This window comes from Gorilla gorilla, chromosome 17 (assembly GCF_029281585.2).
Source record: "Gorilla gorilla gorilla isolate KB3781 chromosome 17, NHGRI_mGorGor1-v2.1_pri, whole genome shotgun sequence".
Lineage (NCBI taxonomy): Eukaryota > Metazoa > Chordata > Mammalia > Primates > Hominidae > Gorilla > Gorilla gorilla.
Window position 1 is genome coordinate 61,752,398 of NC_073241.2, and position 18,781 is coordinate 61,771,178.

Below are 18,781 nucleotides of genomic sequence, written 5' to 3' on the forward strand. Positions count from 1 at the left end.
AAGTTTATGTTCGGCAGGATGCAGTGGCTCACACCTGTAATCTCAGCACTTTGGGAGGCCGAGGTGGGCAGATCACTTGAGGCCAGCAGTTTGAAATCAGCGTGGCCAAAATGGCGAGACCCTATCTCTATTAAAAATGCAAAAATTGGAGAGACAGCAGGACGGAGGAATGGGAAATGACGTAAGGATTGCAGAGGGGAGTGAGGTTTCAAGATGGAGGGGCTGAAGGGTTGACCGCGAGGCTGAATTGAAGGCCCTTACAAAGTGAAAGAGGCCAGGAATCGCACCTCTTGGCTGCTCGCAGTCCTGGGAGCACACAGAAGTGTTTCTCTTTTCTTTTCTTTTTCTTTTTTTTTAAATGAACAAGTAAACCATACAAATTGTCAACATGGGAAGGAGATCTGCATCATCCACCAAGAGTGGAAAATTTATGAACCCCACAGACCAAGCCGGAAAGGAAGCCCGGAACAGAGAATTGAAGAACAAAAAACAGCTCATGATGGTTCGAGCTGCAGTTTTAAAGATGAAGGATCCCAAACAGATGATCCGAGACATGGAGATATTGGATGAAATGGAGTTTAACCCAGTGCAACAGCCACAATTAAATGAGAAAGTACTGAAAGACAAGCGTAAAAATAGCTGTGTGAAAACTTTGAACATATTCTATGACTCTGTGAAAAAGAGGATCCAGATATTTAGAAAGAATTGAGAAAGCTAGAAATAGAGTATGAACAGAAGAGGACTCAACCAATATTTGAATGCTGTCGAGAGTGCCCAGCACGTGGAAGTGGAGAGTATTCCTTTACCAGATATGCCACATGCTCCTTCTAACATTTTGATCCAGGAAATTCCACTTCCTGGTGCCCAGCCACCCTCCATCCTTAAGAAACACTCAGCCTATGGACCTCCAACTCAGGCAGTTTCTATCCTTCTCTTCTTGGGACGTGGTGTTCCACATTTGCCCCCTGGCAGAAAACCTCTTGGCCCTCCCCCTGGTCCACCCCCTCCTCAAGTCGTGCAGATGTATGGCCGTAAAGTGAGTGTTGCCTTAGATCTTCCCCCCCTAGGTGAGATGAAGGCATGGTACATAGTCCTGAAATTGCCCAGCGAGGTCATGATGATGATGTTTTTAGCACCAGTGAAGATGATGGCTAGCCTGAGGACGTGGATCAAGATAAGCATGATGACAGTACTGATGACGGTGACACCGACGGATCAGATTGAGAAAGTGTGCGCCATGATGATGGTGGCAGAGACAACAATGAAAAAAAGAAGTCAGGTCTGAGTGTACGGTTTGCAGATATGCCTGGAAAATCAAGGAAGAAAAAAACCATGAAGGAACTGACTCCTCTTCAAGCCACGATGCTTCGTATGGCAGGTCAAGAAATCCCTGAGGAGGGATGGGAAGTAGAGGAATTTTCAGAGGACGATGATGAAGATGATTCTGATGACTCTAAAGCAGAAAAACAATCACAAAAACACCATCAAGAGGAATCGCATTCTGATGGCACATCCACTGCTTCTTCACAGCAGCAGGCTCCCCCGCAGTCTGTTCTTCCTTCTCAGATACAAGCACCTCCCATGCTTCACCATTACGGCCTCCTAGGCCACCTACGAACCTTCCCCCTGGACCACCTCCAGGAGCTCCTCCTGAGACCACCTGGAATGCCAGGACTCGGCCTTTACCCTGACTTTTACCTCCACGACCACCGACTTTTACTACCTCCCCCACATCTACCTCCAAGTCTGCCTCCTGGTCCCCCTCCTCGGGAACCCCCACCAAGGATACCTCCCCCTGCACCTCCAGGTATTCCTGGAGTTTGTAGGCTTCACCATAAGCTCATTTTGGCTTTTAGTCCAAATACCAAATACAAGAGCAAATATACTTGCTAATGCACGATGCACCCAGCTTTGGTACCCCCCCTTGGGATCTGCCCCCCTGGGCTTTTCCCACCAGCTCCCTTGCTGAACCCTGAGATTTTAAGTGCCCCACCCAGCTTGATTCAGCGACCCAAGGTAGATAATACAAGTGCAGCCACCGTTGAGAAGAAAGCCACAGCAACCGTCACTGCCAAACCACAGATCACTAATCCCAAGGCAGAGATTACTCGATTTGTGCCCAGTGCATTGAGAGTACGTCGGGAGAATAAAAGGGCTACTGCTGCTTCCCAAAGAAAGTCAGAGGATAATTCTGCTGTGCCTCTTGCCAAAGCAGCACCCAAATCTGGTCCTTCTGTTCCTGTCTCAGTACAAACTAAGGATGATGTCTATGAGGCTTTCATGAAAGAGATGGAAGGGCTACTGTGACAGCTTTTGTTGCCAGAACAGGCCTCTGTTCACAACAGTGGTCCATGGAGAAAGAGGCTCTTATTAAACTTAGATGAAAGAGCTGCTCCCATTGCCAGGGTATTTTCTAATTTCAGTTCAAGGAATATCCTAAAATTTAGCCTTGTTCAGAATTTGCTGCACATTAAAGAGGGTATTTCATTCAGAATAGATCAGTTATTGAAGCAGTGCTGCTAACATCCATTCCCTTTCACACCACCATTTTCACCCTGCTTCTTCTCCTTTGGAAATTTGTGATCGGGGGATCTTAGTTGCTTATTTGTTTTGACTCTATTCTTATGTGCTGTGGGCACTGGAGTAGAGATTTCTGAAAAGCCAGTTTATTTCACCTTGCCTTTTGTGTTTGGGTTATTTTTAATGTTTTCCTGTAAATATTTTATAATATTTTGCTTGTAATGAAATAGATCACAATGTCATTTCCTAATACAAGGCAGGATATGTGGGAAGAAAATATACAATTCTTTGATTAAAATTATTTCCAACTGACATATATACATGTATGTATATATATGTTATAGGCCAGGTGTGGTGTTGAGCACCTGTAGTCCCATTTACTTAGGAGGCTGAGGCATAAGAATCACTTGACCCTGGGAGGCCAAGGTTGCAGTGAGCCAAGATGGTGCCATTGCACTCCAGCCTGGGGGATAGAGCCAGACCCTGTTCAAAAAAATAAAAAAGGTTATTTTTCTCTAGAGTCAAATGAATGCCTCTCACTATCAACAGGGTGGAGCAGTTCCTGATGTATATTTAGTCCTCAGTAAATATTTTTTAATAAATTGATGAATATCATAAATATTATTCACAATAACATTTTTCTTAATATTTTTATGTGGCAGTTTTCTTACATACATTATCTCATTTGACACAATAATTCTGTAAGGTGGGATTAACGTTCTTGTGTTATAAATGAGTAAACTGAAATTTAGAGAGTATACATAGTTGGTCCAAGTCATAGTAAATGAAAGAATAAACCTAGGTCTTTTGAGTGGGTGATATTTTGCTAATGTTTTCTAAGATTTCCTAGTTCCATCTTGAACCTCATTCAGGTACAAATATCTGAGTATTAATGACACTAACATGGTCATTCACACAGTATAAGATGTAAATTTTGTGGTATTATGTGCAGATTTTGAAAGATTTAATAGGAGAAACTTTATACAGTTTATGCATTTGTTGATATGTCAAACTAATTATCTAATTTTTATTTTGAAATGAGCTAATTCCTTTGCCAATGGGGTGGGATCCATAAAGGAGTGGGAGGGGCTGGGGAACCAGTAATAATACAGTTGGAACAGATTTCAATCATCCATTCACAGCAGAAAACCACACACCTTAGACCCATGCCAAGATTTACCAAACCATCAATGCACTTAAAAGGTTTACTCCTTGATCATTTGATAGTGAAACACATGGTTTATGGGATTCATATTATATACTAATCTCTTTTGTTATCATTTAAATAAAAATTCTGGAGCCTTCTTACTGCGGGCCAGCTCTGCACCTGGTCTGTGCTCCATATGTTTGCCCTCTCACCAAAAGACTCATACTGATGTTTAAAATGCCAAGAATAGAAAAGTGCCACATATCACTTATCAAGTGATATGGTTTGGCTGTGTCCCCACCCAAATCTCATCTTGAATTCCCACGTGTTGTGGGAGGGAACCAGTGGGAGGTAATCGAATCATGGGCTGAGGTCTTTCCCCTGCTGTTCTCCTGGTAGTAAATAAGTCTCATGAAATCTGATGGTTTTTAAAAGGGTGGTTTCTCTACACAAGCTCTCTTCTCTTTTCTGCCGCTATGTGAGACGTGCCTTTTACCTTCCCAGGATTGTGAGGCCTCCCCAGCCACGTGGAACTGTAAGTCCAAAAAACCTCTTTCTTTTGTAAATTGCCCAGTCTCAGGTATGTCTTTATCAGCTGTGTGAAAACAAACTAATACATCAAGGGATCATTTCCAGTGAAGATTATTGATTGCTTGCTTGATTGATATAGGGTCTCACTCTGTCGCCCAGGCTGGAGTGCAATGGTGTGATCATGGCTCACTGCAGCGTTAAACTCCTAAGCTCGAGCAATCCTCCCATCTCAGACTCCCAATTAGTTGGAATTACAGGTGCACACCACCATGCCCAGCTAATTTTTTAATTTTTTGTAGAGATGGGATCTCACTATGTTGCCCAGGGTGGTCTCGATCTCTTGGCTTCAAATGATCCTCCCATCTTGGCCTCTCAAAGTGATGGAATAAGCCACCTTGCCTGTCCCAGTGCAAATTTTAAAAGAAGCGAAACAGAGAAATTAGACATTTCCTGACTTTGAGGACTTTTTTTTTTTGAGTGTCCTGATTATGACAAACAAGGCCTTCATTTTGGATTAAATGGAATTATCATGGTATAACCTTTCTAAATACATCTATTTGTTCTTCAAAATGTGAGGCAATTGGACATTTTCATCTATTTCTTCAATACATTTTTGTCACGGGTGAGTGATGACTAGCTCGGCCAGTGGTGCAGGGGTAATAGAATTTACCACGGCAGTTGTAGGTAAAGAACGCAGATTTATTAGAGAAAGTAGGAAAATATCTTGTGAGAAGGCAATGGGCAGACCAGCAGAAGAGAGGCTGACTGCAAGGAAACAAAGGCTTGCTGGAGATTTTATGGGATGGTTCTTGGGTTGATTGATAATGCCAAAGCAGCAGAGAGCTTAAATTGCATTCTTCTGTCAGCCGAGGCATTTGATAAATTGAGGCATTTGAGGGTAAGCAGGAAGTTTGTGAGTTATGTATGTTATCTGTGCAGGAGGACCATCTATCCTGGGCCATAAAGGAAAGCAGATCTATAGCTCATCTGCTTCCACTTTTGTTTATATGTCCTGGACCACGAAGAAAGGCAGACTTATAGCTTATTTGCTTTATCTCTTTACTTTCCCTTGCTACCTCCACCAGCCTAACTCCTTTTCCCTAATTAGGGCTCCTCAATATTTACTGAGCACCTACTACAGACTAGCTGTTCCTACTGCATGGGAATCATCACTGAACAAATCAAAGGTCCCTATTCTTGAGAATCTGTGCATTTTCATGAAAATGTATTCTGTACTTATGGAAAAGTGGAAGGAAGAGTTTTCAGAAGCATAGGCTGCCTTAAATTTTATTCTCCAATTCCAAAAAATTTAGAAGAGCACAGAAATTCTTACAAAATAACTTAATATTTAGAGTTAACAGGTGATGCATACCAGTTGTCAGGCATGTTTTAGATACATTAATTTAATCCTTACAAAAACTCTATGACACTACTTTCAATCTCATTTTATAGACAAGGAAACTGAGGCAAAGAGAAGTAAAAAAACCTCACCCAGTGTCATACAAGTTTGCCTGCAGCAGAATCTGGACTTGAACCTGGTTCATTCATCCTCACTGTCTTTGTTCTAATGCACCACAGGATTCTGTTTTGCTGTAATTGGACTTTAGTCAAAGTCTCTCAGAGGGCTCACACCTGTAATCCCAGCAATTTGGGAGGTCGAGGTGGGAGGATTGCTTGAAGCCAGGAGTTGAAGACCAGCCTAGGCAACATAATGAAACCCTTGTCTCTACAAAAAATTAGCTGGGTGTAGCGGTGCACACCTGTGGTCCCAGCTACTCAGGAGATTAAGGCAGGAGGACTGCTTGAGCCCAGGAGGTTGAGGCAGCAATGAACTGATTGTGCCACTGCACTCTAGATGAGGCAACAGAGTGAGAGAGTGACAGTCTTTCTCAAAAAAAAAAAAAAAAAGACACAGAAGATTTGAAATGGATTGAGACTCATAAACCCATTTGATAAGATATCTTGTGCATTTTAGGAATTCTCCCAAGTGGTCCTGGCTCTTCTTGAAAACTATACAGAAAAATACTATTTCTTCACATGACAAATCCCTTCGATTATCAGCAGAAAGCCATTATTGCCCTTCTTTCCCCTCTCCCAGTACTTTTAATGATTCTTTTTTTTCTCTCTCTCTCCTTTTCAGGTTAAACAACTTCATATTCCACAACTATCTAGAAGTAAAAATTACTATAAATTGAATGATGAAAACTTCGGGTCATTCCTTTCAAAGTCATTTCCAGTGCTGCATGGAGAAAAAACGCAATCTACAACCACAACAATAAATGAGGTATGAGATTTAATTCTGGATATTACAGGGAGGCTTAATGAAGCAGAGAAGTGGATTTCCGGAGAAGGAGAGATTAAAGTCTGGAAAAGAAGTATACCTGTCTGGGGATTAAAAAACAAACAACTTTGAACGGTCAAGGAACCTGGAAACCAAGCTCATAAAAGGTAACATCTGTGCCCTTAAACTAACTTAAGGTGAGAAAATTTAGGTGAGAAAGAAATTACTTAAATAAAATGTTGCCATAAAAAATCATTTGCCTTGAAAAAATAATTTTCATGCTGACGATCCAAGGACTCATTATTAGGGAAATTGTAGCAGAAGTAGATCTGGTGTATAGTTCAGACTCTCCAGAGGATAGTTACTTCTGATAAAATGGTAAGTGTGAAAGCACATTAAAAAGTTAAAAATAACTATATAACAACTGTATTTTTGTTTCATGAAAAGTTTTAATTTTGGTGAAATAAAAAGTACCTTTGGCAGCACATAACAGGACTAATAAAATGTGGAAGCCATTTATTTCAAACCCACTTTAATTAGAGTTTAAAAGTTACTTAGATAAACCTGAAATTATGGGTTAAAATGGGGTAAAAAGTGTGTCTAAAAATTTTTCAAATGTTAAAAAACCCAAACTTAATACACAAGAAACCCCAAGGAGACAATAAGAAAATCTAATGGCTATCTTATTCTTCCCAACTTAATCTTAACATGTATGTTGTGGGTACAATAAATTAAGGCTCCATATAATGAGGTTTTAATTTATTTATAAGATATTTTTAAATGATTAAAATCTAGTAAATAATACATTGGATGTGTATTCACTAATCTAGAGATGGGGGCAAAGGTAATCTCTTCAGGTTAGGTTTGTTTGGCTATAATATGTGTTTCTGAAATGAGAATTAGCAAAATTAGCTCATATGGGATGGACAAATTGAGAAATAATGTGAATAAAATAGTTTATCTGTTTTTCAAGCACGTTAATGCTTTGCACTTTCAAGTACAGTAACAGCAGCAAATTGGAAAGTAAGTGCAGGGTTGAAAGCAGCAAGCCATAGAGGAGCCCAGTTTTGTATTTTCACACTCAGATTTCCGCTTCCTTGTTTGGCCCGGCGCTTTGTCTTGGATGTGCCTGTTGAGAGTGATATTCTCAGATCTTTATTCAGTTTTCTCTGCTCTATCATTTAGCAACCTCAACTTTCCTTATATCCACTTCTGTCAAGCTACTATCATTTTTTCTTAAGGTAATGTCTTATATATTCCGTAGCATTGTTTTGTTTATTTAAAAATTTAGCATGTCTTTTTAACTGTATAATGTTTTCTTAAAGACCGTTATTGATCCTATTAGTTCTTTGACTGCAAAGTTTTGAGTTTACTGCTCCTAATTCCATTTTCCCCATGCACCTTGTCGTATTTAGTGCACAGTTTTGGAGGATGTGAGATTTTTCAGGAAATGCTTGTAACTTCTAATATGATATGTCTGTAAACTTATGACCCTGTTCAGATAGTGGTTGCCATCTATATAGCAAATCTTCCTGAGAAGTCTCAAGTGTACAGTAATGAGTTATCAATTGTTGGACACTAAATCTCAAAAAAGACAAATCCAGCCATAAAAATAGCGTGTCAGAGCAAATATAAACCAAATTATCAGGATGCAAATATATTATTACTTTGATATGGAGAGAATAATTGTTTTCGTATTCAAATTCATCTTATAAATACTATGTGGTTGATAGTTATATTGAAGAAATAATTAACAAATTTAAGTTTGTATAACTCTATAGCCTAAATCAGAAAAAGCATGCTCATCTGTTTTTAAATACACACACATTAAAGCATTAAATGATGACCTTGTATTTAATAGGACAACTGATTTCTAGTTCTTGACAAGATAACTTACTTTTTACTAGAATCATACTAACATCTTCTTTAAGGAAGAGTAGTAGTAATTTAAGAAAGCCTGTGTTTAGTAACAAACTTAGAAAATCTAAGACATTTTGAGTTCACAGAAAAGAAAATAAAGATTATTTAGAAAATAAACTTGTAGACTTTATGATACTAAGAAAGAATGCATTAAAAAATGTAATTAATTATTTCACAATTAACTTCCTTAAGCCTGTTTTTCATCTGTAAATGAGGAGAATAATGATAATAGCTACCTAAAGCATTATTAGGAGGATTAAATGAGATAATATTGAGCATTGTAAAGCACTTATCACAGTGGCTGGTCCATAGTAAATCTTCATTTAAAAGTTGGTAATTATTCTAATTGGCAGTTAAAAATCCCATTGTTTAGAATGGAGATACATTAATCAATTCTGAGATTTTAATATTTGAGTCGTAGACTATTTTTTGCTACTACAAGGTGTCACTCTTTAAATTTTCTCTCTGAAAATGATGACTATTTTATAAAGCCAAAATCAACAACAATGCATGGAGCACCGGGTAAGGCAGTGAACTAAATGTTAATCTGGAGACAAATAAATGTAAGATACAATCCCTGCAATCAAAGTTTACAACCAGATCAGACAAAGAAGACATAAGAAAGTAACTGTTTGGTTTTTCTGCAATGCATTAGTTACTTACATGGTACTGATACTCAGAGAATAGTTTTTACCCTTTCCCCAAGTAAAAATTAACCCTCTCTTAGCTCTTTATCAAGGTTAGCTTAAGTGGTATTATTGTATATAAACATATCACATACTGCAGAAGCTCCCAAATCTTAATGAGTTAGCAAGGACTTAATGCTAAGAAAAAAGATAGTTAGAAGATACTGTCTGTCATTACAACATATTAAATGCCAAAGACAAAAAGACATAAAAAGCCTCAAGCAAAAAAAGATTTCATAGGCATTCTGGTATCTTTCACCTGCATTATTGCAAAATTCTGAGTTAGTCTTACCACTTTTAATCTCTTCTGATTCCAGTTCATCTTACACATATCTGCTTAAAGTAGGTAGTTTTCTCTTTTGCAAGAATATGAAGCAATTTTCTGGTCAGGATCATATCAGACTTAAGGGCTTTAGGCTTACAATCATGACATCTTATTAAACGGTAAACCACTCTTCTATCTTGTCCTACACTTGAACAAATCTAGGCTCAATGCCATGGCCTACTAAATTTAAAAAATCCATGAAAAAAGCAAAACGAGGCCAGGCATGGTGGCTCATGCCTGTAATCTCAGCACTTTGGGAGGCTGAGGCAGGCGGATCATGAGGTCAGGAGTTCGAGACCATCCTGGCCAACGTGGTGAAACCTCATCTCTATTAAAAATACAAAAATTGGCCGGGCGTGGTTGCGGGCACCTGTAATCCCAGCTACTCAGGAGGCTGAGGCAAGAGAATCGCTTGAACCAGGGAGGCAGAGTTTGCAGTGAGCCGAGATCGTGCCACTGTACTCCAGCTTGGGCGACAGAGCGAAACTCCATCTCAGCACATTGGGAGGCTGAGGTGGGCAGATTGCTTGAGCGAGAGTTCAAGGCCAGCCTGGGCAACATGGCAAAACCCCATCTCTACAAAAAAATACAAAAATTAGCCGGGTGTGGTGATGTGTGCCTCTGCTCCCAGCTGTTCCAGAGCCTGAGGCAGAAGGATTGCTTGAGCCCAGGAGCTTGAGGCTGCAATGAGCTGAGATGGTGCCATTGTACTCCCACCTGTGTCACAAAGTGAGATCCTGTCTACAGAAAAAAAAAAAAAAAGTATATTCTTTACATATACAGGATGAACTGATAGATTTTTATTTTATACTTTGGGGATAATCCTCTACTATTTTATTTATTTTGTTGCTCAAATTGTTCCAGCTTTGGCCACTGGGAGCCCTTTCAGCTGGCTCCTGTTCCCCTTTCATATATCCCCATCACTGTGGTTTTCTTTTTCAGCACTTCCTTCTGTTCTGGAGATGCAAGACGTTCCAGAGTCATCTTGTAGATTTCCTGCCCCAATCTTAGAATCAGCCATTACTCGAAGTAGCCTTGGCCTCTTTTATTAGAGAATGGTATTAGAAACCAAGACTTGGGTGCTAGGTGTGCTTGTTATTACTGAAGTGTCATTGCATTTATGCCCTCTCAGCTGATAGAGAAAGAAAATATATGTATGAGTATATAAACACGTATAAATGCAAACCTATGTATATGCATTAGCTTGCTAGGGTTGCTGTAACAACCTATTGTAAAAACACAATAGATTGGGTGGCTTAAACAGCAGAAATTTCTCACAGTTCTGGAGACTGGAAGTCTGAGATCAAGGTGTTAGCAAGATGGATTTCTTCTGGGGGCTTTCTCCTTGGCTTGCAGATGTTCACCTTCTCTGTGTCCTTGCATGGTTTTTCCTGTGTGTGTGTCTGTCCTAATCTCTTCTTCTTACAAAGACACCAGCCATGCTGGATTAGTTCCCACCCACATAACCTCATTTTACCTTAATTACCCCCTTAAAGGCCTTATCTCCACATACAGCCACATTCTGAGGTACTGGGGATTAGGACTTCAACATATGAATTTATGTGGTTGGGGGAGACAAAATTCAGCTCATAACAGTACACATGTCTATAAATATTTCTAAATGTAACCATTTATCTATATTAAGCTAAACAGGAGTTCTTATTGAGGTCTCCATCTTAAAAATTATTTTTAAAATCCTTTTTAGCCAGGCACCATGGCTTAAAAATTATTTTAAAAATCCTTTTTAGCCAGGCACCTGTAATCCTAGCACTTTTGGAGGCAGAGGTGGGCGGATCACTTGAGGTCAGGAGTTCGAGACCAGCCTGGCTAACATGGTGAAACCCCATCTCCACTAAAAATACAAAAATTAGCTGGGCATGGTGGCAGGTGCCTGTAATCCCAGCTACTTGGGAGGCTGAGGCAGGAGAGTTGCTTGAACCTGGAGGAGGTTGCAGCAAGCTGATATTGCGCCACTGCACTCCAGCTTGGGCAACAGAGTGAGATTCCATCTCAAAAAACAAAAAACAAAAACCTTTTATGTCTTAAAATAATTATAGATTCACAGGAAGTTCCAGAAATAGTACAGAGAAGTTCAGTGTACCTTCACCTACTTTCTCCTGATGGTTACATTTTATAGGAAATTGACATTGGTAAAATGTGTGTGTATAGCTCTGTGACATTTCAACACGTGTTGATTCATGTGACCACCAGAAAAAGATGCAGAACTATTCCATCAATACCAAGATCTTCTTCCTGCCACCCCCTTATAGTCACATTCATCTCCCTACTCCCTCACTTGTCATGATCCCTAAACAGTAATTCTCAACTACTAATCTCTTTTCCATGTTTAGAATCTTGTTTTGAGAACATTATATGAATGGAATCATACAGTATGTGACCTTTTAAGAGTGAATTTTTTCACTCAGAGATCCATACAAATGTCGTGTTTCAATAGTTTGTCTTTCTGTATACAACCACCTCCCCCTACAAAAAAAAAAAAAAACACAATTTAGAATTTTTTTTTTTTTTGAGGCAGGGTCTCACTGTGTCACACAGGATCATAGCTCACAGCAGGTTTGCACTCCTGGGCTCAAGTGATCCTCTTGCCTCAGCTTCCAGAGTAGCTGGGACTATAGGCACACACCTAATTTTAAAAATTATTTTGTAGAGATGGGGTCTTGCTATGTTGCCCAGGCTGGTCTTGAACTCCTGGGCTCAAGTGATCCTCCTGATTTGGCCTCTCAAGGTGCTGGAATTACAGCCCTGAGACACCATGCCTGGCCAGTTTAGAAAATTTTGAGGAGGCAAGAGAGGTTCCATCGTCTATACATGTGTTGTTATTCTACCCCTGAAAATGAAATAGTAGATCTTTAATCTACTATTTCTATGAAAAAATGGCTTCTTTCTAGTATATGAGCATGTGGCAGGAGGTAGCTGAGTAGGGACCCATTCGAAGTTCTATCCTATTAATTCTTCTTCCAATAGAGGGTGACATTTGGGTAAATGATAAAACATATCAGTTCTCTCCCAAAACCTCTACCCAAATAAGTCTACTTCTGATACTTTTCAGATACTGTTTCAAATAGAATCATGAAGCCTATATCTGAAAATTAAGAATGAAAGTTGTCTTATAGCTCAAATAATTTCCCTCTTAAACTACATTTTATAAATGTGTTTCAGAAAAACAAGGCTATTATTATTTTATTGTCACATTTTCATTTTATCATCCATTTATCACTATTTATTGTGTTCCCATATCACTGTTGTAAGCACTGTTGATAGTTGTAAAGAACTGCAAAAATATAGTTCCTGCCATTGAAGCTCTATAGTATAAGAAGATACACAGAACAACCAGAAATAACACAAATGATGAAAACTAGTGATTTCAAATTGTTTGGTCTCAGAAACTCTTTGCACTCTTAAAATTATTAAAGACCCCCAAAAGCTTTTGTTTATATGGGTTATATCTATATCTATATCTATATAAATATATATATACTATATATATAGTATAAAAAGTGAAATTAGAAATTTTAGTATACAAGCATATATTCCATTAGTAATGATGTCCACATGTATCATGTAGACTTGGGAAAGAATGAGGGTGAAAAGGCCAGTTGTATCTTCAAATTATTATGAAAATTGTTTTGACTTCACAGATTCCCTTAAAAAGTCATTGAGACACATGCATCCTCAGACCACACTCTGAGAATCTCTGGTGTAAGAATGCAAGTGTATTCATCATCAGACATAGATTTTAAAGAGCTCTAGAAGAGAATGACATGAATTTCATATGAAGTAAAAGTACAAAGATCTTAGGAGGCAGAGGCAGAAATCAGAAATGTGCAAAGCATATGCCATTTAAAGAAATGCTAGCAAGCATTTCTGCTAGCATTTCTTCAAATGAAATGAAATTTCTGATTATGGTATGCCAATCACTCTATAGATTCACTATTATGTAATATAGCTTTACTTCATGGCTTATATTTGAAATAATTATGTCATACTTCTCAAAATTTATCCCAGAGAAATAAAAGTTTATGTCTTCACAAAAACCTGGATATTAACATTCATAGCAGCTTTATTTGTAATTTCTCAAAACTGGAAATGACAAAATGTGTCATAAATGGTTAACTGTGGATCACCCACATCATGGAATATTACATAGAAATAACAAAGGAACAACTAGTGAGTTAATGGTAATAAAGAGGGAATAATTTATCCATTAAAAATGAAACATATTAATTTAGCTCTTATTTTGCACTGCGTGCTGTACTAAGTTTGTGGAACATAAAGACAAAAACCATGGTTTTTACCATAAATAGATTCATAGTTTTATCCTGGTTTAGTTTTTAAATTTCAAAATGAAGCCTTAAGTCCCTGCAACTCCTTGGTTCTACCCTCAAAGTAAAATGTTTTTCCTGGGAAATTTGCTCTTTTTCTAATTTAACTAAAAAGTGGTCACTACTCCTCTAATCCTCCAAAATAATTTAATTTGTAAATAAAAAAATGGCTGAACAATTCTGAATAAGAACGTTTAGATGACCCTATCCTACTTGCTGAGATCACATTTATACAACCAAAGATAGTGATAAGACACTTTGGGGTCCTGGCCTATTTGAAATCATAACAAAGACCATTTTCCATTATTTATAAGGATATATTTTTTCTTTATAAAGTGAAGATAAAAATATATTTATATATGATTTTTAAAATGCTGTATCTCCAATCTTACAACTAGGGGCCCAAGTGGAAAAACTAGTTTGACAATGTTCACTTGACCTTTAAGATATAGAATTTCTCATCTTTATTGTACAAGTTAGTTCATTTCTTTGCAAGCCATGTATGGCCCATCTCCTTTCTCCTGTTACAGTTCTTGCTTTTTAATTAGGCTGTGCATGCTAATGCATAGCTGATTGTAGGGGAACATTTTAAGTTTTATTTTAACTGCAATAAAATAGTCTTGCACTAAATATCTGTAAAGGTCAAAATTTTTACACTTGAAAAGCACTCCTACAGAGAATAAAAGAATATAATTGAATAGCTTTTCATATACCTAGCACATGGTAGATACTCAGTAAATGTGTGTCGAGTGAATGAAACATTGACCGTATGTTGACGTTCTCTTACGATATGTTTAGTTAATTCAGTTAAACATTTATTGTGTGTATTCTTTGTGCCAGGCATAGTGCAGAGGATTAAAAAGTTAATAGGATGAGTTTGCCTTAAAATACTTCAGAGTCCAGAGGAGAAGACCTACTATTTCTAAATATTAGGTTGGTGCAAAAGTAATTGCAAAAACTGTAATTACTTTTGCACCAACCTAATGGATATTTTCAATATAATGTGATGGTAACAACAATAGTGACATATATACTTTGTGAACAAAAATTTGGGGGTTGCTTATCCAGACTCAGGGGATCAGGGATGGCTTCAAAATACCTACCTGAACAACAAAGGAATTCATGTCAGTTGATGAAGAAAAGGGGAAGACCAGTGTGGGCACAGAGAGTGCAAGAGTAAAGGCACAGAAAAGGAAGCTGTAGAAGAAGCATCAGCAAAAATGGAGGACTGGGAAGGGAAAACCTGGAGGTGGAAAGGCCAGTGAGCAACTTGAACATCCATTTCATTGGTCTGGAATGGACATGTAGGGGAATGGCAAGAAAGGGGCAGACAGGTCTAACCTTCTCTACTCTTCTTCCTTGAGAGGGACTTCAACAACTGTAGATGACCTTAGGGTTGGCTATTAAATCCATTGGGGTCATTGAAGAAGGAACAATATTCAAAGGAAATGTTAAGGATACACGTGAACCCCTGGGGGCATAGGCCCTTTCTCTCATCTGTGTTTATCTACCCCCATGTAGAAGCCATACTAAGATCAAAATCAAAGATCCAACTGAGACCCACTTTTCTGATGGTAGATCATCTTCTCTGGGTTGCTTTCCTTTTGGTTTGTCTTCCTCTTGTCTTTCTCGGTGGCTGCTTTCTGCTGTTTTCTGCTGTCAGTCTTGATAATTGTCTTATTGGGTACAGCAAGAAACACTTGGGCAGAAACACCTCCCCCAAACAGAGCAATCTGGTGGAGTCTAGGGGAAAGGGGGTGGAATGAACTGTTTCAACTTTTAATCTAGGCTTAAATGTAGATACAAGAACTGATTTTCCAATATAGGTCAGCCAAGATCACCACGTAAGAGAATCCATGGATATTTGGGACCTAGCTACTGGTGATATATATGTAACAGGGCCTGGATCCTCATGCCCCCCTCCTCCCAACACTCTTGAAAAAAAAAAAAAAAGCAAATTTTCCCTCCTTTTCCCCTAGGAGTGTTGGTTAACCTGGATAGGTCCATGTTCATTAGAGGAGCCGGAAAGAAGGCAGACGAAGTCATGCAGTTTTCATGGTGACAAGGTCTAAGCAATGGTTATGTGATTATGTGGCTGGAGTGAAGAGGAAGTAAAGGTCATTGGATCTGAGGAGGTAAAAAAAAAAACGAACCAAAAAAAACTATATCCAGTTAGGATGTTAAATGGGTTTCTCGTGTATAGTTACTGGAGTGGAGATGAAATCTGGTTTCCAATCACTACAGTCCTCATTAGATTTGTTAGGATCATCTGGGGAGAGTGCCAGGAAGGTTTAGGGAGGTAGGAAAATGGAACGTTTCAGCCTATTCCAGGCTGGATACTTTTTAAAAAACTGTAGGTGGTGGTCCTGTGCATTTGTAGGATATTTTTGCAGCATTCCTGGCCTCTACACATAGATGCCAGTAGCATCTTCCCCTCACCCTCATTTGTGACAACTACCCTCATTTGTGACAAGTATACAATATTGCCCTGGTTGAAAACTGCTAATGTACACCTGAATATCATGTTCCCATTATATCTTATTCAATTTAATATGTACAATAATGATCTGGTTTCCTAGTAAATCTCATTTTTTTTTTTTTTTTTTTTTTTGAGACAGAGTCTTGCTCTGTCACCAGGCTGGAGTGCAGTGGCAGGATCTCGGCTTACTGCAAGCTCCGCCTCCCAGGTTCAAGCGATTCTCCTGCCTCAGCCTCCCAGGTAGCTGGGACTACAGGCGCGCACCACCACGCCCAGCAAATTTTTATATTTTTAGTAAAGACGGGGTTTCACCTTGTTGGCCAGGATGGTCTTAATCTCTTGACCTCGTGATCCGCCCGCCTTGGCCTCCCAAAGTGCTGGGATTACAGGCATGAGCCACTGCGCCTGGCCTGCTATTTTTTTGAGAGGACGTCTCGCTCTGTCTCTGAAGCTGGAGTACAGTGGCTCAATCTTGGCTCACTGCAACCTCCGCCTCCCGGGTTCAAACAATTCTGCCTGCCTCAGCCTCCCAAGCAGCTGGGATTACAGGCACTCGCCACCATACCCAGCTAATTTTTGTATTTTCAGTAGAGACAGGGTTTCGCCATGTTGGCCAGGCTGGTCTTGAACTCCAGGACTCAAGTGATCTGCCTGCCTCAGCCTCCCAAAGTGCTGGGATTACAGGCATGAGGCCCCACGCCTGGCCTCAATCCCACTTTTTACTTAAATTGAAGCTAGAAAATCTACTTCAGTTGTTTGTTAGTTTTGGGGGGAGGGAAGTGTGGGCAGTTAACATCTGTATTCTAAGAGCTTAAGACATTTTACTAACTTGCAACTTGGGCTAGTAACTTTAATTAGACTCTCTAAATATCTGTACAATGGACTAACATTTACTACAATAATGAAAGCAATGAAGGAAACTGAGAAAGGAAGGAGACAAATTAGACCAGAATGGTTTAAGTGCTCAAAATCTTAACTTTAGGGACAAATGTTGGGGTTGTAGGGGATGGATGAAGAGGGGAAGAAGAGCTCAGTTCTTGCTCATGGGTCATTTTGCTTCTCCTTGCGTAACGACTGATATCTATCAGCTTAATCCTGAGTCTTTAAAAGGGTGCTCTGGCCCTCTTGAGGCTTCAGTTCATCCCTGCTTCTCACCATGTATTACTATGATCAGGGATATGAACATTAGACTATGGACCCTGCCCAAGCCCACTTGTGCATTACCTATAAAGATGCCGGGCATCCCTAGCTTTCAGAGTTAAGAAGATCTAACTTGACTATCAGAACTTGAGTGATTTGCTGACAACAGCTCTGGTACAAACAATTTTCAACAGCGGTTATTTTACTGAGCTAAACTTTCTTAACATATCAGATCATTACTCTTAAGTACAAATACATAGTCTTAGTGAAGTAACGGGGCATAGCTTGTATCGGATTTTGATAGTTCTGGCATTTGGTTGAGCAGCAACTTGACCCTTAGTTAATTAGTCTGACAATTCCTGCTGGCTGTTTAAGCAAAATACTGCAACTTTCAACTTCATCAGTAATTTAGTTCATTTGTCTTTATTATGATTCCATGATTACTTCTGGTTAGAAGACTAGTATTTTTGAGAATTGTAATGTTAGTGATGAATGGCAGTAATAATGTGTGTATGTAAAGAATATGCATTAATATATCTACAATAATATGTGTTTTTAAAATGAATTTCTTTGAAGGAAAGAAGATAGCTTTCTGTTCCTCTAATACTGAAACTATTTTTCCTATATTTTGATAATTTAAATTACCATCCAAGATAAGAAAACATTCAATCTAAGAGGAGAAAACAGTTTCTTCCCCCAAATTGTTTTAATATTTTTGAAAATGATACAAATAACTTTATACAAACTATAGAATTTTTGTAAAGAAACTCCATCAATCTATTTTCTTAACAAATCAGTCACATATTTTCCATGTTTTTTTCCAGTCTTGTTTGCATGCATAACCAATTTTATATAGTTGCAATTACAGTGTAGACTCAATTTGTATTCTGCTTTTTTCACTTAGCATTATTCTTCCATAATAATTTAAAGAGAATTTTATTTACAGTTATTTCAAATGTAGAGAATGTAATTTTCTGAACTGTACATAAGTGCTCAATTTAAATATTTTAATGGCTAACCCAAATTATCAAATGTGCTCTAGATAAGGGTGCGTTATAGTTAATGCTTAACATTGCAGGAAGCAACTTGCATATACATTAAAGTCCAGTGTTATATGCAAGTGGAAATGAGGACATTAAAGGCTGGTTGTCTTTATGTATTCTAAAATTTTTCTCCAGTTAGATGTACTTCTAGAATTAGTGAGTCTGGCTGCTAAATTTTCATGCCCTGAACTAATTCAGCCAGTTGTAAAATTGTACCTTTCTGCAGATGACTTAACATGTGCACCTCATTTATACTTGAACTTGCTATGATTCAGATAGCATTATCCTAAATGATGTTAAGAAATTGTTCATTTTCTGTGTCAGCGAAAAATGAGGAAAGGCCAACTACATTTCGCCTGAAGAGAG

At 38.6% G+C, this 18,781-nt stretch overlaps 1 pseudogene; it reads left to right on the forward strand.

Moving 5' to 3' along the window:
* The first annotated feature begins 374 nt into the window (after positions 1 to 374).
* LOC101128587 (WW domain-binding protein 11-like) lies at positions 375 to 2,552 on the forward strand (annotated as a pseudogene).
* Positions 2,553 to 18,781: the final 16,229 nt, after the last annotated feature.